Here is a 26,448-nt window from a genome sequence, read left to right as displayed (position 1 = left end):
GCCGAAAAACATAGTACGAAACGGCCGGATGTTGTCAAACGCCAGGTACTAGCACGCATAGAAGATTGACTGTCTGGCAGAACGCAGAGAGTGAGATAAAAATCGAAAAGAAACCCATGGCCAGTGGTTTTCCACAAAGCTCAGTGTTGGGACGACAGCTTTTCACTTCATATATTAGCGATCTACATGAAACAACTAAGAGCATTTTGGCTAAGTTTGCAGATGAGACAATGAGAAGTAAGGGGCTGGTAAAATTGAGGAGACTTGGGGGCGTCAAACAGGTTTTGAGATTAGGAGAGCGGGTAGAAAGATGTGTTATTTTCTAAATGGGCAGAAAAATCGGAAATCTGAAGTTCAAAGGGACTTAGAGTCCTGGTCTATGATCCTCTTCAGGTCAACGTGCAAGTTGAGTCGGTAATCAGAAACGCAAATAGAATTTTGTCAAGTATCTCGAAAGACAAGAACAAAGACGCACGGATGTACATCTGAGGCACTGTAAGTCTGGTCATTCCACAGTTGGAGTATTGTGCACAGGTTTGGACTCCATACCTCAGGTATGATATATTGGCTCTGCAGCGGTCTGGAAGGTGCTCACAAGAGTCATTCGAGGAATGAAAGACTTAATATTTAAGGAAGATTTGCGTACTCTGGGACTGAACTCGATAGAGTTCAGAACCATCACTTATCTGTGATTGAAACTTTCAGAATACTGAAAGTCCAGGACAAAGTGGAATTTGGAAGGGGTTTCCATTGACAGAAATAAAAACGAGGAATCGAGGAGTCAGCCTTTGAGTGAAGGGAAAAACTTTTAGCATGGAGATAAACAGGAACATATAGAGATAAGGAGTTTGGATTTGTGGGATTCATTGCCACAGAAGTTCATGGAGCCAGGTCAATGAGTACATATAAGACTGACATAGTTAGATTCTTGGTTGCGAAGGAGATCAAAGTTTACAGGAAGAAAGTGTGAAAATGGGTTTGAAAACTCGACCAGCCGTGTTTGAATGGCAGAGCACACTCGCTGGGCGAAATGTCCCAATTTCGGCTCCTGTGGTCTTCTGATCTTATGATCTTTCCTCAGATAAGTTGCCCACCGTTACTTATATTATTCCACCTGTACTTCGACGAGTGTCTGGTTCACTCTTAGCAAAACCATCTGACCTTTACATACCAATCTCATGGAACAACTATAAATGTATTTTTGAACAAACCTGGGGGAGCTATTTTCCAATCACACTGTTCAGCGATGTGGTTACACGCATCTGGAGTAGGTACGGACTGAAACCAGGCCTTGCAGCTGGTACATTTCCACTGCAACACTACAGTTGGTTGTCTTTTAGATGCAGCATGTGGATGTGACTACTGAGATGGCAGGGAATAGCTACTTGGCCATCAATACGTATAATAAGAAAAATATCAGGCGTACAATTCCTGCACCCAGTGGGAATTCCACTCAGTTTTTTTCTGAATGGATTTCTTTCTCTTCCAAGATGACACAAACAGTATGTGCTGACGGAATGGACACACATGGGACACACAGATGGCAGCACACATCGAAAGAACACATCAGTTAATTTTCCAAGCCATGCTTCCCATGTTTGCCAAAGCGGAGATTAAAAACCTCTGCAACTAAGACAAAAAGTAAAACTTACCAATTGTGGTGGCTTCCATAAGTACCAGGGTTCCAAGTAGGAATAACAGTGTCGCCCACATCATCGTTGTTGTTATAAGAGAAGAAACGATCATCCTCTCTTTATGGGTTCACGGCTTACGCTGGTGGTATCAATTATTGATACCATGTCGACTGGCTGCACTTTACGTTCTAATAAGGTGTACATCACTAACCCAGACTGACAGTAACTGGAATGAAAAATTGGAAATATCTCCTTAACACTTACATCATAAAGCGAGCAGAGTTAAGGGCCTGAGTAATGAGTAAACTGTCGAGGATTGAAGTCAAATTTTCACAAGTGTGTAGGTACAGGAATAGGCGATTTGGCAAATTGTGTCTGGTCAGCTACTCAGGAAGATCATGTCTTATTTGTCAGACAACTCCATAGGCAAGGCTTGGGACCCTATCCCTTGCTCCTCTGCCACAAAAAAGATCAATCTCACATTTAAATGTAACAATTGAAGTAGCATCGCTCACCATTTGAGGGTGTGAGTTCCAAACTTCCAGAACTGTTTTCGTGTAGTGGTGGGTTCTGTCATCTTTCCTGCATTGCCTGACCCTCGTTCTCAGACTATAATGTGGACATCTCTGGTTGGGGGCTAACACTGAATGCCCAACCCGAGTTGTCTCTGTGAGGATGTGGTGGTGAACTGCCTTCTTGATTCGCAGTAATCCATACGTTGCAGTTTACCCACAATGACCCGAGTGCGCGAATTCCGTGATTTTGTACCAGCACATATTTGACTTCAACATCTTCTTGTGCACATTATTTGTCCTTATATACCTTATGTTTCCCTGTTAGTAATCCAAACCGTTGATGACATCTCCCAATAACCTTCCAGATTCTGTGAGATTTCAAGCCTAAATAAAGAACATAGAACTGTACAAAACAGTAAAGGCATTTTGTCCTCGGTGTTGTGCCAGCCTTTTATCCTACTCTAAACTCAGGCAAACTGACATACCTTTCATTGCACTAATAGAATTAAAATCCCCACTGTGTGGAAACAAACCATTTGGCCAACAGGTCCACGTTGGTCCTCTAAAGAATATCTCACCCAAACCCATGACCCCACACCTCTGAATCTACATTTCCCATGCCTAATATACCTGGCCTACACATCCCTGATCACTATTGGCAATTTAACATGGCCAATTCACCTAACCTGCACATATTTGTGGCTCTGAAAGGAAACCAGAGCACCAGGAGGGCAAGCACGCAGAAAAGGGGAAAACTTGCAAACTCCTCATATACATTCCAGTGAGGATGGTATCTAACCCGGGTCAGTGATGCGGTATAGCAGAAGGGCTAACCACTGATCGAACGTGCCGATGGACTAGTTGGTTAAAAATATATCTGCTTTTATTACCACTACTGACTGTATATTCCACACACCCAGAACTGCCTGTGTGAACAAACCAGCTCTCTCATCTTCTCTGACCACTCCTCCAATGAGCTTAAATGTTCCCCCTCGTGATAGATATTAACGCTATGGACAAAAATCTGTTTATCCATTCTATCAATGGTTCTCAACATACTGTGCAAGAAAATCAAGTCACTTCTCATAAGTCATCGCTCAAATGAGAAAAAGTCATTACTTGCCTCAACCTTCCTTCATAAGATATGCCCTCCAGTCCAGGCAATATCCTGGGAAGTCCTCTCTACACTTTCCGTCAGTCTTTCTTTTAATGAGGTGATCAAACTGAATGCAATGTCCCAAGAGTGGTCTTACCAGGGGTCTATAGAGCTGCAGTATAACCGCGCAGCTGTTCAACTCAACCTCCATGCTAATGAACGTGAACACATCGGACACCTCCTTAATAAACTATCAACTTGGATGGCAACTTTGGTGGATCTATGGACATGGTTCCCTCTCTTCCTCTGCATTGCCAGGAATTCTGTACGTTGCGTTAACATTCAACCTTCCAAAGTGAATCACTTCACACTTTTGCAGGTTGAACTTCACCTCCTACTTATCAGCCAATGTCTCCATCCTTGCAATTTACCGCTGCAATCTACAACGGCCCTCCGTACTATCCACAACACCACCAAACTTGACATCATTGGTGAACTTATGAACCCACCTTCTATTCTTCACTAAAGTCATTGATAAAAATCACGAAGAGCAGAGGTCCCAGAACTTATCCTGGCAGAACACCACTCGTCACCGAAATCCCGGATGTAAACTTTCCATTTACTATCATTCTCCATTTTCTATGTGCAAGCCAATTCTATATCTGGACATCCAGCCTTCTCTTTATCCCGATCCTCCTTATTTTCTGAATAAGCCTAAAATGGAGAATTTTATCCAACGTCTTGTGAAATTCCATATCTACCACACCTCCTGCCCGACCTTTATTAACATGTGTTGTCAAATCCTTAAAGAATTCAATAAGGTTTGTGAGGTATGACCTGCCGCTCACATAGTTATATTGACTATATATAATAAAACTACGTTTTTCATGTAATCATAAATCCCATCTCTCAGAAAAGTCTACAAGATTTTGCCCAGCCCCGACGTAAGATTAGCTAGTCTGTAAATCTCAGAAACATCCGAATATCTTGGCCTGAACACGGGAATAACATTTGCTACATTCCAACGATGTGGCACTAAAGCAGTACTCAGTAATGACACAAAGATCATGGCCAGAGGCAAAGTCTTGCATGGCTTCCTGTAATATCCTAGAGTACATTCTGTTACACAAAGGGATTTATGTACTCTTGCATTTTTCAAAATATTCAGCACAACCTCCTTCCTAACATCAACGGCTCGATTTTTTAATCTGCTTCATGCTGTCACCAGAAACGTCAAGGGCGCCATGTATTGTGAATACTGAATCAAGATATTTATAACTGACTTCCTCTGAGTCCAGGCGCAAGTTCCCTCCACAAGCCCTGATCGGCCCGAACTCATAGTGGACATCCTCTTGTCCCTTTAATAAGTGTTGAGTGCTTTCGAGTTCCCTTTAGTACTAGGCTCTATTGCTTTTTATGGCCCATCTCGTTCTCCTAAGTCCACTCTTCAGGTCTTTGTAAATTTCTGAAATCTTATATGATCATTGCTGGCTCAACCTTAAGTCAACCTCCTTCTCCCTCATGACAAGACTTTCCATCATCCTTGTCACACAAGGTTCTTTCAACCTAACATCCCTTCCTTGACGCAATTGCACAAACCTATCCAGCAATATCAGCTGGAGCTTCCGAAGCAACCTTCACGTTTCTGTCGTGCATTTTCCGGTGAACATCTATTCCCATTTAGGAGCCTCCATTGCAGACTAATAGAATTGTGATCCCCCCCCCCCCCCCCCCCGCGCCCGCCCCAATTACATACCTTCTCAAACTGTTTGTTCCTACATTCTCCACGAGAAACGTAAACGTCTGGGAGTTGTGATCACTGTCGCTGATAAGCACTCCCACTTGCCACATGAAAACCTAGTATGCCTCATTGCCAGACATCAAGTCCAATGTGGCCTCCCCTCTTGCCGACCAATCCACAATTTGAGTCAGGGTTGCTTTCTGAACACATCCCACAAAAACTGCACCATCCAAGCTGTTTGAAATAGTTAGATTCCAATCAATATTATGGATGTTAAAGTCACCCACGATAACAATCCTGCTACTTCTGCACCTTTCCAAAATCTGACTCCCAGTGTCTTCCTCCGTGCCTCTGTTGCTATTGGGGTGACTGCAGAAAACTCCCAATAAAATGACTGCTCTTTTGCTGTTTCTGACTTCCAACCAGACTGACTCTGGAGAAAAACTCTCCTCCACGATCTTCCTTTCTGCAGCTGTGATATTATCACTTATTAGCAATGCCACTCCCCCATCTCTTTTACAGAAAACGTCCATTCTGGTTTGAAACGTCTAAACGAAGGAACATCCAATACCACTCCTGCCTTTTGATATCCAAGTCTCTGTAATGATCACAACATGACAGGTCGAAGTAATGATCTACATTCTGAGTTGCTCACATTTTTTCTTGATACTTGTATTAAAATAGCCACAACTAAACCCATCACAATGACTGCACCTTTGCTCCATCAAGTGCGAGCCCCTTCTCAGAAATCCTCTGCAGGATGTGTCTAGCGCTACACGACCTACAGCACCATCTGTTCCAAGCCCCCTACCTATCTAGTTTGAACCCTCCCAAAGAACTCCAGCAAACCTCACGCAGAGGGTATTATTGTCACTCCAGTTCAGGTGCACCTGCACTTCTTTTACAGGTCCTATCTCTCCAGAATGTATCCAATAGGATTTGGAAATTACTGCATGGAGTCTACTCCACCATTTAATACTGGACAATACGATTCTCATTTTCATTTTTCCGCTTACCCCCCGTAATGTTTGATCCCATGATAACCAAAATCTATCTCTCTTAGTCTTAAAAGTTTTCAACGACGTGACTTCAAGAACCGTCTGTGGCAGTGAATTCCACAGATTCATCAATCTCTGACTGAAGGAATTTCTCCTTGTCTCGGTTCCTAAATGGCTTCTCTTTACTCTCAGGTTGTCTTTTCGTGTTTTATTCGCTCGTACAAATGGAAACATCTTTAAAGTATGCAATCTGACCTGTCCATTCAATATTCCCCGTCGCACTTTTGGGAATCTGAATGCAATTCTTCAAATAGCCATCTCTTTGGCATCCTGTGCGACTGGGAAAAATGATCAGCAGCTTAACCCAGTGAAATGTGAACTGAAATTTGGACAGAGTATCTGAGATGCCAAGGTATTTTGATGGAGCAAACTCGGGAAAGAGCAGAATGTGAGTATGGATGCGAATGATTTAACACACTCACCAATTCGACCTGTCCCGTTCCATATTCATAGGATCGGGGGTTCCATATTCATAAGCAGCTCCAGGGAGTTAAGACGGACCTTGTTCTGAATCTCTTCTTACAATACCTCGCATGTCAGCCAGGAAGTTGTGTCATTGGGAAAAAAAACGTCAGGGAAAGTATTGTGTGGAGCAGCATCCGGTAACAAAAAGTTAAAACCGATGTTCAGAGAGTCGACAATTCAACCAGGCAGCTGTAGTTAGAGAATGAAAGACACACACACAGACACACACACACAGACACACACACACATACACAGACACAGACACACACACACAGACACACACACAGACACACACACACATACACAGACACAGACACACACACACAGACACACACACACATACACAGACACACACACACACACACAGACACACGTGCACACAGATTGAGTGGACTTCGTTTGAGCGGCAAAGAGACGGATGAAGAGAGTGCGATCGAGGCAGAGAGGCACGGACAGTGAAACAGGAAACACGACAAACAGAAAGAAAAGTAGGATGTTTGGCAGAGAAACAAGCGAGAGGGCAATGTGAAAGGGAGTGAATCAGATAGTTCCACATCAAGTGAGAGTGGGACGAGAGAGAGTGAGTGAGACAATGTGCATCACACTGGCAAGCAACATTGAGAGAGATGAAAGAATGATGTATGCATATATCGAAATAAACATAGAAGCAGACAGAGTGAGATTGACAGAAAGAATGACAAAGAAACAGAGTGAAAGGCAAAGAGAGAATGAGTGATAAGAGCTGAAAAGGCACAGGCTTAACATGAGATGGGAAATATGTAAATAGGACCAACGGGGCAACTCTTTCACACATAGGTTGTGAATGATTGGAATGAGCTGTCCAAGGAAGTGGTGCAGGTTTATAATCGTGTAACATTTAAAAGACTTCTGGATGGCTATGTGAATAAGAAATATTCAGAAGAGTGAGGGACAAACAAAAATTGAATTTGCTGGAGACCTCTGCAGGTCTGGCATCATCTGTGAAGAGAAAACAGAGTTTACATTTCATGTTGCGGTACACAGGCATGACGTCGCTTCACATTCAACGCACAGTAGCACCAATGTTTACCAACTAATATCCGCACTGCTTAACTTCTCCAAAGATCCGCAGACAGCAATTCCAAAACAATGACCACTTCTCACGGAAGGACAAGGGCTGAAGATATATGTGGACATTACACCTGCATGTCCCCAATCCAAGCCACTCACAATCCTGACTTTGAAAGATTTTGCCCGTTCCTGCATGGTCAAGATCTTGAAATTCCTTTTGTAACGGTACTATGGAATTTGCCTACAACACATGAAACGTAATATTTCAAAAAGGCACTACTTTCTGAAGTTGCAGTTGCGTATGGAGATAAATACCAAATCCTGGAGTGAATAAAATAAAAGAAACATTTAAACGTCTGGAGCAGTTGAAACTATCAGGGAGAAAGAGGGAGAGACATTGCGAGACATTGAAAGATGGGCAAGCAGAGAGAGAATTAACTCATGAAACCTCAGGATAGACATAGGGAAATATAATCAAAAAATAGATGAAAATACGGTCATGATGGCTTAATCTATTCCACTGATGCCATTCTGTGTGTAGATATTAGGTTTCCACCGAAGGAAACACCAAATATCAGAAAAGGATACGATTGTAACTTGAATCCAAGGTGAAGACTGTCTCGTGTGGTTTGCTTTCGAGAAACATGGTCGAGCTCCAAAATCTAGACTCTGCAAGTGACATCTGATGGAACAAGCTGTTCCCGTAACTCCTTCATTCTTCTAACAGCCCAACACAAATTGAGTATTAGAAGCTAATTTGGAAATGCATAAATTCAGGGAGATCCGGTTGAACACACAGAGTTTGGGCTCAGCCACATTGACCAATAGATTTGCACGGAATGTGTGTTTCTGATCTTGATGGGCAATGGACATATTTCCTTGTCCTCATAATCTAGGAATTGGTCAGTGGGTGACTGATGGCTCTCTGGGAACCAACATCTTTGACTGGGCATTGTGAATGGGGTCAAAAAAGCACAAAGTGAAACACGCAGACCTGCATATATCTTTGGGGACATAGCTTCACAGTTAAGAGTGACAACAGTTGCCCTTCTCTCCTGCAGCCTCAATGAAGCCTCTCCCTTCTGGCTTTGATGGAAGGTGGAATAGGAATCCAGAGTATCATTCCCATTATTCTCAGCGTTTGGAATAGAGACTGACTCGTTGCCCGGCCCCCAGGGACTTTCGCATTGCTCTTATTGACTGACACACAAGCTGAAAAATAGAACCCTTTCACAGACGCGCGGAATTGTGGGATGAGGGACTGCCGTTGCTCTATTCATTATACAATGACCCTCCGTCGGCTGAATATATTAGGACATACCGCTAAAATCAGTAGAATTTGAAACCAGGTCTTCCGTATCAGAGATTAACAAAATGGAAAGTCTCCAGTGGAACTCGGCAGGCCTTTCAGCACCTGTAAACAGACAACTCGCAGTGTCTGCGTGTGTTTTCTCCGAGTTCTCTGATTTCCTTGCACAGTCCAAAGGTATGCAGGAAAGGAGAAGTGGCCATGCTAAACTGCCCATAGTTTTCAGGAACGTGTGGTTTAGGTGTATTGGACGGGGAAAGGGTAGTGTTGCAGGGTAGGGGAATGGTTCGAGATGGGATGGTTTTCGGAGGCTCTGATTGAGCCCGTTGGATCTAATGGCATGTTTCCACACTATCAGGGTTCAATGAAATCAGATTGACTGTTTCGGAGCCACATACTGTTCACGACACCACGGATGCTCTGAAAAAACATTGTGTAACATCTTAATGATGAACTAAGGAGATTCACCACATCTCCTTGGCGATCTCTTTATAAAGTCAAGGTAAAATGAATTTGCACAGGTCTGTCAGGTGTGGACAGGGAAGATTATGCATGGGTGGATTGACATTATTAACTGAAACATGTAGTACATGAAGTAGACGGACAGTTACGAAGATGATCATAAATTGCAGAAGGACCTTAATCAGGCTGAGAAATAACAAAGAGCGGTTAGTTTGGATAAGAGTAACGCCTTGCATTTTGTAAAGTCCAATCAAGATTTTATTTTCATGGTGAAAGTTAAAGCCTTAAGGAGGGTGATGGAACGGAGTGCTCTTGGAGTTCAGGACCACAGTTCCCTGAAAGTGGAGTCACAGGTCGACAGAGCAGTGAATAAGTCTTATCACACACTGGCCTTCATCAGACAGGACGTTGAGTACTGAAATTGAGAAGTTGCTTTGCAGTCGTTGGCGTGGTCGTATCTTGGAGTATGTGCTCAGTTGTGCTCAGCTTGCTACAGAACATTTGTTATTGAACTGCAAAGATTTCAGAATGTGTTTACATGCATGTTGGAAGACTCGACATTCAAAGTTATAGGGAGAGGTTGGACAAGATAGAACATTTTCTTTATACCATAGGAGACTGAGGGGGGATCTCACCGGATTGGATTAGATCATAAGAGGCAAGGACAATTTTTCCCAGTGTTGGGCAATCAAGGACAAGAGGGCATCATTTAAACATTAGATGGGAATGAATAAAAGGGAACACGAAGAGCGATTTTTTTTTATGCAGAGGCTGGTCGGCAGATGGAATTACCACCTAGCAGAATTGGTTCAGGCGAGTACACTAGCAACATTCAAAATGCATTTGGACAAATACATTGGATCGGAAAGGTTTGGAAGGATATGGGCCACGTGCAGGGAAATGGGGTTAGTATGGGTGATCTTTTAGTCGCATTGATCATTTTGGGTGAAAATGGGCTGTCTCCAGGCAGCAGGACACTATGAATCTATAACTATGAAAGAGCAGTCAATGTTAATTTTGATGAAACACTGCCCTTATTTTAAAATTGGTTTCATGCTTCCTAGGTATGATGAAGAAATTTCGAAGATGAATCTGGATCTCCCGAAACAAAGAGAGAACAATTCCATTGCACCACATGAGTCCTCCATAACTCGACTTTTACTGTGGAGAATCAATGTGTGAGAATCAGCTGCAGACTAAACTCAAAACACGAACAGAAAATCAGCTGAAACGTCTGGTGGATGGCACAATTGACAGAAATACTTACATTTCAGTGATGTGACGGGAAGGAGTCTCTGACCATTTTGAACAGTTCATCTCTCTGTTAAATATTCGCAACTAACACGGACTTCACTGTCCACAAGGCTCCATTCAGTCTGAGTGTTTAACAAAGTTTGCATTGTCACACAGTAAAGACGAGAAATGATCCAGCACTTCTTTGTAAGCTTGTGTGTTCAATGTTCGGACTGTAATCTGCTGCAATTAAACGCGGTCCAAATGTTGTGAAACTGAAAAGGTAAGTTGTGGATTGTGAGGCAGGAAGTTCGAATTTGGTGTTTGCACAATGCTGGCATGAAAGCATTGCATATCCGTTTTTGTAGATTATGTGCATTTTCTGTTGTTAGAGATTTAGAATGTATATCGGTGAGTAGTAGCCTGAAAATTTGCACGTACACAGAAAGTACCCGAATTGAAATGTGTATCAAAAGGCCGTACAGGCAGCAGGACAATCAGTAGGTTTTTTTTACCAAGACGACAGGCTTTTGAAGTTAGGCAATCAATTTGAACCAGGCACTTAGTTTCCTGAATCCGATAAATTTAAGCCTGATGGTTCTGACAACACAGGACCAATCCGATGTTAAAAATTATAGATATCTCACCAATTGTATAAAAAGAAGGGGGCAGTTGGACAAAGGCGTCAGAGCTGGCTCCCATCTTCCAGAACTCACGGTCGTCAGCTCCAGACAGCAAATGTATAGCCCTCACAGGTCTCTATGATTGAGGTGAAAAACCATCGAAATACCAACGAGCACAGCGACACAACTAGAGAATAATGCTGATGTTGAATCAACAGAGAAGGCAAAAAAAAAAACACCGCGGAAGACATGTAACTTGTTTATAATTGGGTAGATTAATTTTCCAGGATTTCTAAAGGAAGTGGGACCTGTATCAATTGGAACAGAACGCCAAACAAATCTTGTCAGGTTTCTTTAGGAATCTTTTATTAGGTATTATTTTGTAATTAGAAGGGGTTTATTCAGTTTGTTAATAGTTCAGTTTGTTTTTTTACTGTTAGAGTTAGATAAATGAATTGGTACTGGGTGATTTATAAATTAGTGTCAAGGAGTTATTTTGTTTGACTATAAGAATTTGATGAAAAACACTTGACACTACTTCTCACGCTGTGTACATTGCAGTACTGTAGACATTGCATCACGTAGATAATACAGAGTCTGCACAATTCTGAGAGTCCAGGTATCAGTTTTCCTACACAGTAGACATTATATTGCTGTCGATGGCATGCAAGTGCAGACTGCTGAGTGTTCAAATATCAGTTGATATGGTTGTTCAATGTTTTGGAGTATTCCTACTTCCACATATTTCCTGTCATTGTCCCTGGTTTCCTCTAAAATGGAGTTGGGTTTCGGCAGCTGAGCACCAGGTCATGTGCTCAATCGCTTTTATTTTCGTTTCATACTTTTCTCTTCTTGTGCAATTTTTTTTATCATCTTCTATTTCCTTTTATTTGCCTTTCAGTGATGAGCCCTGTGGCGATAAATGGGCCCAGCAGCGCGGACTGGTGACCGTGGCTTCTGCATTGTCGAAACAGTCTGAACGCAGATTCCTTGAGGCTGTGGTCGAGGCGTGTTTGGGCCTCGTACGACACCTGGCGGCCTCGGCCAGGGCTACGTGACCGATGGAAGTCCGAAACCGTCTTGGAGAAGCACCTACGAGAAGAGCAGGAGGAAGGTATTCGACGTTTTGAACCTGCTGCATAATTCACCATGACCATGGCTGATTGCCCAAATCAACAGCCTCATCCTGATTTCTCCCCAAAATCAACAGATTTTTGAAGCATAATTTCCCCTTCATGAATCCATGTTGAATGTGACTGATCCAGCCGCTGGTTCCTAAAAGCTCATCGTGATGGAAGTTTGCCAGATTCTGCACCTGTCAGCACCAGTGGTGTCTGTGTTGGTGAGGTCCAGCGAGGACTCATAGTGGCAATGGAAAGATGGCGCTGAAGAGGAGTGATATTTGTTCCAGTTGCAGTGCCAGGGCATCCGTCGTGCCTGGCCCCTAGGTGCATTGCCCATGAAAGAGCAGTAAAGTTGGAGAGTTTTTTTAATCGAAAGATATGCAGGTTAGGTGAATTGACCATGCTAAATTACCCATATTATTCAGGGATGTGTAGAGAAGCGCATTAGTCAGGGGAAATGTAGTTTAATAGGAGAATGATTCTGGATGCTATACTCTTCAGAAGGTCTGTGTGGACGTTTTGGGCCTACTGGCCTGTTTCTACATGGTAGAGATTCTATGAATTCTCTGATTTCATTTATTCATTTTCGAACATTATATTCTATGTTTTGACATATGTTTCTTTTGCTTTAAAATGGCACGAGAGAGCGGCCTCAGTATAAAATACTTTTCACGACGTTTAGGAACGAGATATCAGTGACAATAAATATATCAATGAATTATTAAATCAACTTCAGACAGCATTCCCACCTCAAAAATCCTCCTGTTATTTTCAAAACAATTCCCACTTCCTCACGGTCATTTCATTTGAGATGACATTCCAATAGCCACATTGTGCTGTTGGTTTAAACAGTATCACCACTTCGACATATTCCAATTATTTTGGACAACATTCCTACTTACACATTTCTTTGTTACTTTTCTGATATTCCAGCTTCCAAATGTTCCCTGTTTTTATTAGACACGATTCCCACTTCCAATTGTTCACTGGTGCGATCAGCAAAATTTGCACTTCCACCTGTCCTCTCTTTTCAGACAATATTCCAGCTTCCACATTTCCCTGTTATTTTGACTGGAGTTGCCACTTCCACATAATGTCTCCTTGTTCATGCAGTGTCCCCACTTCCACACGTTCTCTGTCATTAAAGGCAACATTCCCAGTACCTCATGTTGCTGTTATTTTCTACTGTTTTGTCGAGGTTTTCAAGAGGCCTCTCGTGTCATGTGTTTCGACATTGATCTTTGTTCGGAGCTCCTTATCACTTTTCAGCCTGGGGAGGTCATTGGGTCGAGAGTCCAATGCATTCTGCACACTCCCTATCTCCTAATACAGTACAGGATGTCCACACATTCCTCGTCAAAATGATTGCATGCAACATTGATATCAGCGATTGCCACATCTCCTTTATTCGATGTGCCCTTCTAAAGACAGTTGCCAGCTGCATCGTAACGGAATGGGGGATGAGTGTCATCTTCTGCAGCTGTTAATTAACATTTTTCGTAAGACATTCATTATCACTTGTACATTTAAAATAAAACTAAGAACTGCGTGTGCAGAAGATCTGAAACCAAACTCTTTTGATGAAAACTCGTCAGGATTGAGATATTAACTGCTTTCTTCCCGCAGATTCAATGAGACTTGTACAGTTCCATGAACAATTTCAATCCCCCCAAGTCAAACTGCCTGTTTATACATGCACAAAACTTGTCCTGCGGTTTTGAAATCGATATGCAGCTCTCCCCAACATTTGTTTCTCCTTGCTGTTTCTGAACTTCACTCAAACTGGTTTATGTGGAATCTGGGCTGAGGCGATCTTAGTGGCAGATTCGAACCGGATGTTCAGTGAGGCCAATTTCGATTTTGAGATCATCTCGCTGCCTCTTGTTCGTTCTTCTCAATGGGAATGGTGAGATTGTCATCAGGTTACCCCTCACCGTGAAGGAGTGGAAAGGACAATGCTATGCTTTCCTCCAGACATCCGAGACTGCTTAAAGCTCGATCAGCTGCCGGCGTCTGGTGTCATGGCCTTCACTCCTGGTTTTGGGGAAATAGAGGTCCTGCATGTGTGCTTCCCCACGCAGTAGGAGTTACATGCATATGTGCACAATGCGGGGCGAGGGGTATGTAGGCTAGTTTTTGTAGATACAACGCACGTCCTTAAAAATGACATTCTTTCAGCTTGTCAGCCATTATTCCCTTCCCGATTGCAACTGCATTTTGCCAATTTGACTGATCAAGAACAGGCCTAATTGGAAATATCTCAGGGACCACCATCACTTTCGTTAATTATTTCCTATCCCATTGGCAGGACAGGCACACGATTGTTCGTGGCAGTGTGAGAGAGGTGGGAAAGGAGTAACTCTGGAAATCGTCAAAACTGGCTTCAGAAACACATAAATCTCAATGACAGCAGGTCAGATCGATTAAAGAAAACATTGTGCTGATTGACATCTCCTGCTCTCCCCGGTACACCCTTTGATAAATTAGGTCTCATTGATCATGAAAACAAATTGAAGACTCCACTGAGGGTGAATACGGCACACATCATACTCTTCAATGTCCATCAGCATGAATTTCTCAACTGGCCAAACTTTGACTAAGCAGGTCGAGACAGGAAAGGCCCAAAAGCTAGACTGCAGTAATGGATGACTGAACCGACAGCGGTGATGCATCTTGGTCGAAATGCTTCTATATCAATACACTTGTCACAGATGCAACCCCATAACAGAATCGCCAGGAGTGTCCAGACCACAGTCCTGGTGGAGTTGGAATCCCTTCTATCACAAACATACACTCGATATTTTCATGTCTTTGAATAGCATCCAGCGAATCTAAACTGGTCGTCCAAGAGGAAATGTGAGTTGTCCGCAACAGAAGAAATGCAATCAAGCACAAACATTTAACTCAGACATTTTCAGCATTTTCGCCTGTCAGAGGGTGTGACTCTGTAATACTTCACTGTAATGCCTGTCAACGCTTGACGATTATGTGTATACAAGACTGAGATATGCATTTCTAATCAGTACAGGTTTTAAGAAATATGGGAATACCGTCAGACAGTGATACTAAAGATTGTTAGATAAGTTAGGATTTCATTTATTGACTGAGCAGAGTCATTGGGCCAAATGGCCTTCTTCACATTCTAAGTCTTATGGTGTAAAGATATTCCTGTAGAGAGATGTGTGATCTGCTGTCTGACGAGACAGACTGAAAGGACAAGTCTGGGTCATGTGGAGGAGCTCATCAATTCGAGATCAACCAGGAAATCAAGGTTTAAAGGGCCAGAACGAGGTGAAAAAGGAAACACCAAGTGATAGTAAAGGGTTCCGATTCTGATCCAGAAAGGTCGAATTACGGAGCAAAGAGTTTCTACTTGACTGCTAAGAGTTTGTCGACAGGCACTATTTGTGCTCTTGGTAACAGGGCATTGCTCTGATTCCCCTTAAGGTTCTGGGTCCCGATAGTGCCATCTCTTCTGCCACTAGTTCCCATCTTGTCAATCCAAATGCACCTCGCCTATAGCGGCTGCCATGTTAGAGTGACATGAGTACCATTTTTATTGCAAAATATATCTCTGAGTTGCCGAATTGAAGAACGCGTAATATCGATGCGAGAAACCAACGGAAAGTCTCAGCAGGTCAAAGACAAACATTTAAAATAAAGTAAGAAGCTCGGTGAAAGGCTGCAAATTTCCCAGAGTTCACTGCGAACTGTGTCAGAGACAGAGACATTTTTTTTTCAGCCAGGTATGATTGTGGCAGCAAAGGGCAGCACGGTTCCATCTGCTGGAGAGGCATCACAATCACTGCTTGGAATGGCACAGCAGCAAATTATTGCAGACATTGGATTCATGAGTTTGCGCAGAGACATTCGTCTTCAAAATTTTCAGACACGGAGGCATCATGAAAAAATCGAGGGTCATTAGAATATGCAAAAATGAGCAGAGATGGTTGCAATTTCTTCATTCATATTTATGGAATTTAATAGAAAATACATTGAATGTGGAAGTCGTATAAGATTCAGTCAATTGCACATCACATGCCTCCATCCGCATGGCAATCCATCACTGCGCCCCTCAGAAGAAGCTCTCCTCCTCCCTTGACAAGGGTCTCAGTGAGTATATCATTCCTGAAGAAGGGCTTATGCCCGAAACGTCGATTCTCCTTCTCCTTTGATGCTGCCTGACCTGCTGCGCTTTTCCGGCAACACATTTTTAAGCTTTGATCCCCAGCATCTGCAGTCCTCACTTTCTCCTGCGTCCCTCAGTACCTGGTAACAGTAACCGATCATGTATTCTCCACTTTATCAAAGCAGTCCTCACCGTTCTCGAGTAAATTAATCAATTTTCTGTATTGACTGACTTATTTTTGCCATTTAACGATGACTGCCAAATGAAACTTAGAATGCAGCACATTCAGAACATTATATTATTCTGTGTACAAACCTCATGATACCTTATTTGTCTCAGTTTGAATACCACACATAATTCCTCAACAACAGAATAATGTCAACGCCCGCTCAATGGATTTGAATGCACATTATTTTGTTGATATTAAAATACGATTGTACAGGACATGTACACCCAGTAAATACATCATCATCGTTTCTTGGCAGCTTTGAAAATCACAAATCTGACAAACAATCCATTAGTTGTCATTGATTTATCCAGAAGTATGAATAAAACCATGCTCATTTAATGATGCTTCTGGAGAAATATGGTTCGGTCATGTTACGCCATTCTGCCAAAGGCATTTACTTTAACTTAATATATTTTTAAAAAAATATGATTCCTTTATTCCAAAAATCACAGCGACTGGTCTAAGGCTATTATGAAACGACAGAGTGCCCAGAAAAGATTTCCAAGATATTCTGCCCAAACTCTTCTGGGATAAGGGGAAGCGGGCAGATGGTGGTGTGACTGTGGTTGAGTTATACAGAGAGGCTGGGTAGGCTGGGAAAATTTTAATTGGAGCCCAGGATGTCGGTGAAAATCAAAAGTCTTTTGCCAAGGAATGGGAAGCTCAAAGCAAGAAGGCATAATTTTAAGGCGAGACGGGGAATATTTCCAAGGGATCTGAAGGGAAATCTTTTCGTACAGATTGTGGTTTATATGTGGAATACGCTGACAGATAAAGTGATAGTTGCAGCTACAGCAACAACATTAAGAAGTCATTTAAATAGATGCATAAATAAAAATGTGTTAGAGGGATATGACACAAATATATACTAATGGTAATTGCTTAGTTTTAGGCTCGTTCCACTAAAATAACTTCCCTGGATGTATTTCCGGGAATATCCTCCCTCAGCATAGCTGTAATGCTATCCCTTATCAAAAATGCCACTCCTGCCCATCTTCCCTCCCTTTCTATCCATCTTGTATACTGGAAAATTAAGCTGTATGTCATGCGCATCCCTGAGCCATGTTTCTGTAATTGCAGTGATATCCCAGCCCCATGGTCCCAACCATGTCGTGAGTTCATCTGCCTTCCCTGTTCGGACCCTTGCATTGAAATAAATGTCCTTTAATTTATTCATCCTTTATTGTCCCTGCCTGACCTGACTGTTTGACTCGCTTCTGTTCCAAATTGAACCAGTTTCAGATTGATCTCATTCGTCACTATCTCCCTGGATCCCACGCCCTCACCTTCCGAATATAAATCCTCCCGAGCAGTTCCAGCAAATTTCCCTGCTAATGTATTAGTCCCCTTCCAATTTACGTGCAATCCGTCCTTCTTGTACAGGTCACTTCTTCCCCAAACGAGATTCCAATGATCCAAAAATTTGAATCCTTCTCCCACAAACCAGCTCCTCAGACATGCATCCATCTGCTCTATCCTCCTATTCCTGTGCGGAACAGCTCGTAGCACCCGGAGTAATCCAGATATTACATGTCTCGTGGACCTCCTTTTTTAAATTTCTATGTAATCTGCACCCAGAATCTCAACCTTTAAACTTCCTATGTCGTTGGTTCCAATGGGGTCAATGAACTCTTTCTGGTCCCAATTCCCCGTGAGAAAATTCTGCACCATCTCTAAGACATCCTTGATCATGGCACCAAGGAAGCAATGCAGCATTCTACTTTTTCACTGCTGGCCACAGAAACATCTGTCCGTAACTCGGACGAGAGAATTTCCAAACACGGTTGATCTCATGGAGCCACACGTACCCCTCGCTGCATTCGAGCCTGTCTCTATATCAGAAACTTGGCTGTTACTGCGACGTTCCCCTGGGAATCCATCACCCCCTACATTTTCCAAAACAGCATACCTACTGGAAATGGGTATAACCACACAAGACTCCTGCACTCGCTGCCTATCTCACTTTACTTTCCTGGAGTTACCCCATCTATGTGATTGCATCTGAGACTTCACCCCTTCCTATAACTGCCATCCATCACATACCATTGCTGTTGCAAATTCCTCATTGCTTCTAACTGTCTCCCAAACCGATCCATTCGATCTGAAAAGATTGGCCGCCAACAGCATTTTCCCGTGCTTTACACTGACAGTTATGGCAAAAAATGCAAGATTTATGGACATAAATAACGTTCAAAATTACTTCTGTCTGTAATACTGAAAGAAATGTAAACTCACCCAACTTTGTCAGAAATGTTAATTACGGCCAATAAAAATATTCACAGTCCTGAACAATGAAGATTGCATATTGGCGGGGCGCATGCGCATATTACTTAATGACATTGTACAGGCCAATTTGGGAATGGCAGGGATGGATGCAAGGTCGATAAAACACAATATTTAATATTGTTTAATAATTAGTTCCCTTCGATGTCAGACCATTTTTACAATCGGAATGTTGCGGTTCAGAGATTAATTAAATGGTCGGTGGTTGACATTTGTGCAAAGTGCCCTGTGTTTGATAATTCCAGCGGTTGCTGCGTGTTTGTGTCGATCACGGATAGTGCCAGTGAATATGGACTTCCTTCTGCATTAAATAGCATCTGGTTCTGCATTTGACCAAGAGTTTCTCCCATCTCTCACTGTCAGATTCATGAATGTATATAACTGTGGGATTCTGTTGCTGGACATGTACTGATCGCGAGATTCATTCTGTCTCTGAATCATATTCTCTGTTAGCGTGTATTTTGTAGTTCAAATTCTCCTGTCATGTACGCAAGTTTGAGATTCACTCAGCACTCAAGTAACTCTTATATCTTGCATGCTTGATGAATTATGTCCATACGTTTAATTTTCCTGGAAGGGACTTGAATTCCATCTTCACTACTTCAATACAAATGGGAGAAGTGAAAAAACAAAATTAGTGTCGGGAAATGACAGGATAATGCAAAAGTTACCCAAACTAAAGAAAATTAAAGCAGAGGTTACAATCTGGGTTACTGTGTCTTGCCCTCGTCACTTTTTACAAGATACTCAATATCTATCAGATTATGCGTGAATTCTGCCAGATTTCGCAAAATTGATTCGATAATGGCTGGTATCACTCGGTTCAAAACCATCTTGTTCCAGCAAATGATCCTGGATTAAAGCGACTAGTTCATTGGATTTGCAGAAATGTCGATTCAGTCCCATTTCCGTGTGAAAACACTTATGAAACTTGTCACTGGAATTTGCAGAGCTGGGAGTTGCTTCTCAGGGGATTGTTTCCGACTGCAATCCCTAATTCAAACGAAAACTCACCATGTCTGTTTCCGATGAAAAATCTTGATGGGCATGACAAATTCCAATAACCGGGATGATTTTCAATTTGAAAATCTAATTCCAGTGTCATGTTTTCATTATTTCAATAAACTCATTCGACTTGCCTGCCAGTGAATTGAATCTTAAACGCCCATGGTACAGACCGGGTTCCTAACCACTGTGAGAACGAGGAGCAGACATTGAATCTTTGAAATTTTGGCGTTTCGATCAGATATTGAATCTTCCATTTGCTAATGAAGGGTTGGCCCAGTCCATTCAGATATTTATCTGCACTTATGGGACTGATCAGCTGTGTTTGCCTTCAGTTCATTTAAATCTCTGGGTTTCAAAACCTGGTAAATACCGACACACTCCCCTTCCCCACCACCCCCCGACAATAGTGACACACACAGAGAAAACTCCCTGTAAATGTTAACACAGACCCTGAGAATGTCTTGTAAATACCAGCACACTCCCCAATTCCAACAGTAAATTTCAAAGTGCTCCGCAATGTTCTGAAGCAACATTGACACACTCACTGGGACCCCAGAAAATATCAACACACTAATCAGAAACCCATTGGAAATATCAACGATTTCCCTGTGGACCCCGTTCAAATGCTGTCACATTCCCCGGGTCCCCTCTGTGAACACTGCCACAATCTCCAGGATCCACCCCTTAAATACTGACACACTCCATTGAGCCCCCTGTAAATACTGATCCACTCCCTGTGACACCCTGCTAAATGCAGACACATTCCCCAGAACAGCCCAGTAAATACCGACACACACCCCCAATACCCAGAATTTAACACAGACACTCTATGGGACCTCACCGTCAACACAGACACACACACCGGGAACAAAATAAATATCGTCATACGACCTGCAAATATTGATACAGTCGCTTCTGCCCGCCTCTCTACCCGCTCTCTCTCTCTTTCTATGGGCCCATTTATTCTCGGTCTGTCTCTCTCTGCCCCTCCCACTCTCTGTACCCTCCTATTCTCTCCCTCGGTCACCCTCCCACCCGCTATCACTATCCCCCTCCATTCTCTCATTCTATCCTACACTCTCTCCCTCTCTACACCCTCCCACTATCTCTCAACGCCCCCAACTCTCTCTACCACCAAACTCTCTCCATCCCCCCACTGTTTTACTCTCTTTACACCCCTCCTAGTCCCTGACTCTACACCCCACTCCTTCCCTTTCTATACACCATCCCACTCTCTCTGTCCCCTTCACGCTCTCTATTTAACCACCCCCACTCCCACACACTCTCTCTCGACACTCTCACTTTCTATCTCTCCAGTACACTGTCTCTCTCTTTCCCTCTTCGCCTCGCACTCACTCTTGACTCCCTATGTCTCCCTGTCCCGACCCCTTCCCTGTCTCTTCCCCTCCTCCCCTGTCTCTCTTTGTCTCTTGCCATCCCACTCTCTTTATACATCCTTACATCTCTCTGCCCCCTCTCTACTATCTGTCGACTATATTTCTCTCTTCACTTCCCTCTCTGTCTCTACACCCTCCCATTCTCTCTCATCCCCTTCCATCTCCCTCCTTGTACGACCTTCCCACTCTCTTTCCCTACCGCATTTCCTCTTTCTTTCACTCTTCACCCTCACACTCTCTCACTACGCCTCCCACCCTCTCAGTCTCCATACCGCCTGTGTCTCTCCCTCCCTCTGTCTCATTCAACCCCACTCCCTCTCGCTCTCTCTTACCAAGCCCCCACTCTGGGTCTCTATACCACTCTTTCCCTCGCAACACCTCCACTCTGTCTACCACAACCCAATCTCTCTCCACACCACTCACTTTGTACACACCTCCCACTTTCACACTCTGTAACTCCACACACTCTCTCGTTCAACCTCTTTCACACTCTCTCTCCCTTTCCCCCTTTCTCTGCTACACTTTCTCTCTCTCTACTACTCTCACATTCGCTCCCTAACCCTCTCCCAAGCTTCCGCTCTATACCACCAATCTCTCTCGACCTGCTCCCATTTTCTCTCCCTTTACCCCCTCATATTGCTTCTTTCTCTACGCACACTTGCTACGCACTCTCTACCCCATTCCCCCTCTCTCTACTGTCGATCACACACTCAAGCACACTCACACTCTCTCTCCCTAATCTCACTCTCTCACCTCCTCCCACACGGTCTCTCTACCAGATTCCACTATCTCACTGTTTACCCCACACTCGCTCTACCCCTCTCCCACTCACTACATCCCTCCCTCCCGCTCTACCCCATTCTGTCTTTAACCCTCCAACTCTATCCCTTCACATTTTCTATCCATTTACACCTATCCACTCTTTCTCTCTAAACCCCTCCTGCCCTCTATCACTCTAACCCACTCCCTCGCTCTCTCTAACGCCTGCCACTTTCTCTCTCTACCCCACTCCCTTCGCCCATTCCCAATCTCACTCACCCCACACTCTCTCCATCAGCTTCCACTGTATCTCCATACTCCACTCCTTCTCTACCCCTCCCTTTCTTTCTTTTCACACTCTGTCTCTTCGCATCCGACTATCTCTCTCTGTCTTCACCATTTGCACTCTCTCTCATCCCTCCAAGACTCTCGCTCCATCCCTCCCTACCACTCTGTCTATTCCCCCACTGTCTCTCTTTACCCTTCCTCTCTCTTCCCCTCCCTCTCTGTACTACCCGCCCACTATATATCTTTCTCTTTCTCTACCACTCTCTCTGTCTTCACCGTTCGCACTCTCTCTCTCTCGTTCCCTCTAATTCTCTCAACATCCTTCAGTCCCACTCTCTCACTTCCCTCTGCCACGCTTTCTATCCACTTCCTCCCTTCCTCTCTCTCTTCCACGGTCTTTCTCTGCTACCCGCCCATTATATACCCTTCTCCTTCCCTCCTGCTCACTTCCCATCCCTCCCAATTGTCCCTCTTTCTGCACTCTGCCACTCTTTCTATATGCCACATTTCAACTCTCTTTCTCTCTCCCCCACACTATCCCTACTCCCTTCGTCTCGCTCTACACCACTCACATTCACTTCCTTCCCGTCCTTATCTCTCCATCTTTTTCACTTCCCCTCTGACAATCTCTGTCTCTTTACGCACCTCCATCTATCTCTCTCTCCATCCCATACCTCTCTCTCTTTCACACTTCTACCCGCTCACTATCTCTCGGTTTACTACCCTCCTTGCCTCTCTCTACCCCCTTCCTCCTTCTCTCTCTCTACTACCCGCCCATTGTTTCTCTCTTTTCCCCTCCCACATTCTCCACCAACTCCCATTCTCTCTCTTCCTCTCCCATTTTCCTCTCTCTGCACTCTCCCACTCACTCTGTCTACAACACATCCCCTCTCTCTTTCTCTTCCTCCTCCCACTATCTCTCGATTTTCTCCCTCTCTCTCTTTATACTTCCACACTCTTTCTCTCAATTCGCTCCAGCTCTCTCGCTCACTTCTTCCCTCCCACTCTGTATCATACGACTTCCCTCCCGGTCCCACTCTCTACCCCCTCGCTCCTCTCTCTACACCCGCCCAATCTCTCACTCTTTACAAGCTCTCTCATATATATACACGCGCTCCTATCGCTCTGTATCTCTCTCTGTGGCGGACCCCCTCTCTCAACCCCTTCCCAGTCTCTCTCACTCCCTCCATCTCTCTTCCCCACAACCCGTCTCTCTCTCTAGCCCTCTCTAACTCTCTCACGCTACCTCCTACCACTTTCTCAAAACTTCCCATTCTCTCTCCATTTAACCATCTGACTGCTTCTGTTTCGACCCAGTCCAACTCCCTCTACTCAAATCTCTGTACCAACCACACACTCTGTCTCCGCTTATCTCTCTCTCTCCAAACGCTCCGACTCTCACTCTACTAGCTCCCACAATCTTTCTCCCTTTCTCCCACCCCTTCACTCCACTACACTCCGTCGCATTTCCTCTCTCTCGACCACCACGCATTCTCACTCTCCAGCCCCTCTCACTCTCTCTCTACCACACATTCTCTTTCTACCCCTCCCACTGTCTCTGTCCCTCTAACGCCCTCCCAATCTGTCTTTCCATCTCCCTCTCCCTGTCTCTACACCCCTTAGTGGGCGGCACGGTGGCACAGTGGTTAGCACTGCTGCCTCACAGCGCTGGAGACCCGGGTTCAATTCAGGCCTCAGGCGACTGACTGTGTGGGGTTTGCACGTTCTCCCCGTGTCTGCGTGGGTTTTCTCTGGGTGCTCCGGTTTTCTCCCACAGTCCAAAGATGTGCAGGTCAGGTGAATTGGCCATGCTAAAATTGCCCATAGAGTTAGGTAAGGGGTAGATGTAGATGTAGATGTCGGGGTATGGGTGGGTTACGCTTCGGCGGGGCGGTGTGGACTTGTTGGGCCTAAGGTCCTGTTTCCACACTGTAACTAATCTTATCCAATCTTCCCACTCACTAACCCTGTCACCCTCTCTCTAACCCTCCCATTCTTTCCCTCTTTACCCCTCCGATTCTATGTTATTTTACACCCCTAACACTCTCTCTAACCCCCTCCCGTTCTTACTCTCCCTCTAACAAATTTCCTCACTTTCGCTACCGCGTCCCATTCTCTCCCTATATCCATTCCCACTTTCTCTCCCTCCTATTGTCTCTCTCTCACTCCCCCACTTCATGTCTTTTTCTCTCTTTCCCCAATCTCTCAGATTTCCCCTCCAACTCTCTCTGTATTCCAGCTCGCACTCTCTTTCACCCTTCCCCTCCAATCGTCTCTGTCTAACCCCTCCTCTATCAACCTCTCTCCCACTCCTTGTCTACTCCATTCAAGTCTATCTCTCTCTCCACTCCACACCTTCTCATTCGCTACCATTCTCCCACACTGTCTCTCTTACACCCTCGCGTCCTCTCACTCCCCTACCCTCCACGGTCTCTTTCCCTAAACCCTCCCACTCTCTCACCCCATCCCATTCTTTCTGTGCACATCCCTCCCTCTCTCTCTCTTTACCGTTCTCCCACTCTGGACCCTCCACTCCACTGCCTCTCTCTATCTAAACCTCTCACACTTTCTATCTCTTCCTCTCCCATTCCCTGTCCCTTTACTCCGTCTTACTGCCTCTCACACTATCGACCACACCCTAACTCTCTACTGTCACCGACTCTCTCTCTACCCCACTCCCACATTCTCTCTCCCTCTCCCACACTCTCATTCTAAACCCTACCCATTCTGTCTCTCTTCCAGCTCCTAGTATCTCTCTCGCTTCGCCACTACCCTCTCTCAACTCTACTCCCTCCCACTTTCTCTCTCGACGCCAACTCCTATCATTCTCCACCCCTCACACTCTTTCTCTGACCCCACTCTCTCTCTACCCCTATTCTGCGCTCTCAAACCCGCCACTCTGTCTCTGCCCCCTTACCTGTTCTCACTGTCCTACCCTCCCACTGTCGCTGTTTCTCTAAAACCCTTCCACTCGCTCTTTCTTCCTCTCACACATTCTCTCTTCCCGTCTCCCACTCACTCCCCCCTCCCTCTCTCTCTAACCCACTCTCTGTCTCTCTCGCTCCTTCATTTTACCTAACTCTCCAACTCTTTCTCTCTCCCCTCCATTCTCTCTGGCCGTCTAACACATTCCCTACACTCTCTACTTTGTCCCACTCTCTCTATTTACCCCACTCCCACTCTCTGTCACTCTCCCACAGTCTCTCCATCACGCCCTCCTACAACCCTTTTATCACATCTCACTATCTCTCTCTTTGGCTCCACTCCCTCCCTTTCTCTCTACCCCACGTCACTTCCCCTCCCATTGTTTGTCTTACTCGCTTTCACTCTCTTCTCGCCTCCGATTCTCTCTCACTCGCCCTTCCCCCTATCTTCGCCACCCATGATTTTTCTTTCTTTCTTACCACTGCCATTCACACACTCTCTGCATTGTCTCCCTCCCTCTCTCTCTACTCCTATCCCACTACCTCTCTTTCCTTTTGCATCCTCGTCTCTCACTGTCTACCCTTGTGCTGTCTTTTCTCCCTTCCTAATTCCGCTCTCACTCTCCCCCTCCCGCTCTCTCTCCTCCCCTCGCACTCTACTTTTGTATCTTCCCATTCCAACTGTCTCACTGTCTACTGCATCATTCTCCCTAAATCTCGCACCTCCGTTCCTCTCTGTCAACCCCTCCCGCTCTGTCATCCCTTCCCACACTCTCCCTCTTCATGTCTTCCCCCAATCATCCACGCACTCTCTCTATCCCCTACCACCATCTCTCTACTCCCATCCAACTATATCTCTCCCTTCACCTCCCAGTCTCTCTCTGTCAACACTGCTCATACCCTCCCTCTCAGCCCTCATTCCTCTCCCTTTCTCTTGCCCCTCCCACCATCTCTCTCACTTTACCTTTCTCTCTCTAGCCCACTTGGTCTCGTTTTCTACCTACTCCCTCCCATTCTTTCTACTCCCATCCATTCTATCTGCCCAATCTCTCTCTCACGCTAGGCTCTCCTACTCTCTGTCTTTCGATACTCATCTCTCTCTCTCTCTCTCCAGCCACCCC

This window comes from Chiloscyllium punctatum, chromosome 51 (genome assembly GCF_047496795.1).
Source record: "Chiloscyllium punctatum isolate Juve2018m chromosome 51, sChiPun1.3, whole genome shotgun sequence".
In the NCBI taxonomy this organism is placed as follows: Eukaryota; Metazoa; Chordata; class Chondrichthyes; order Orectolobiformes; family Hemiscylliidae; genus Chiloscyllium; species Chiloscyllium punctatum.
The sequence above is the reverse complement of the archived record's forward strand: the minus strand, read 5'-3'. Positions refer to the sequence as shown.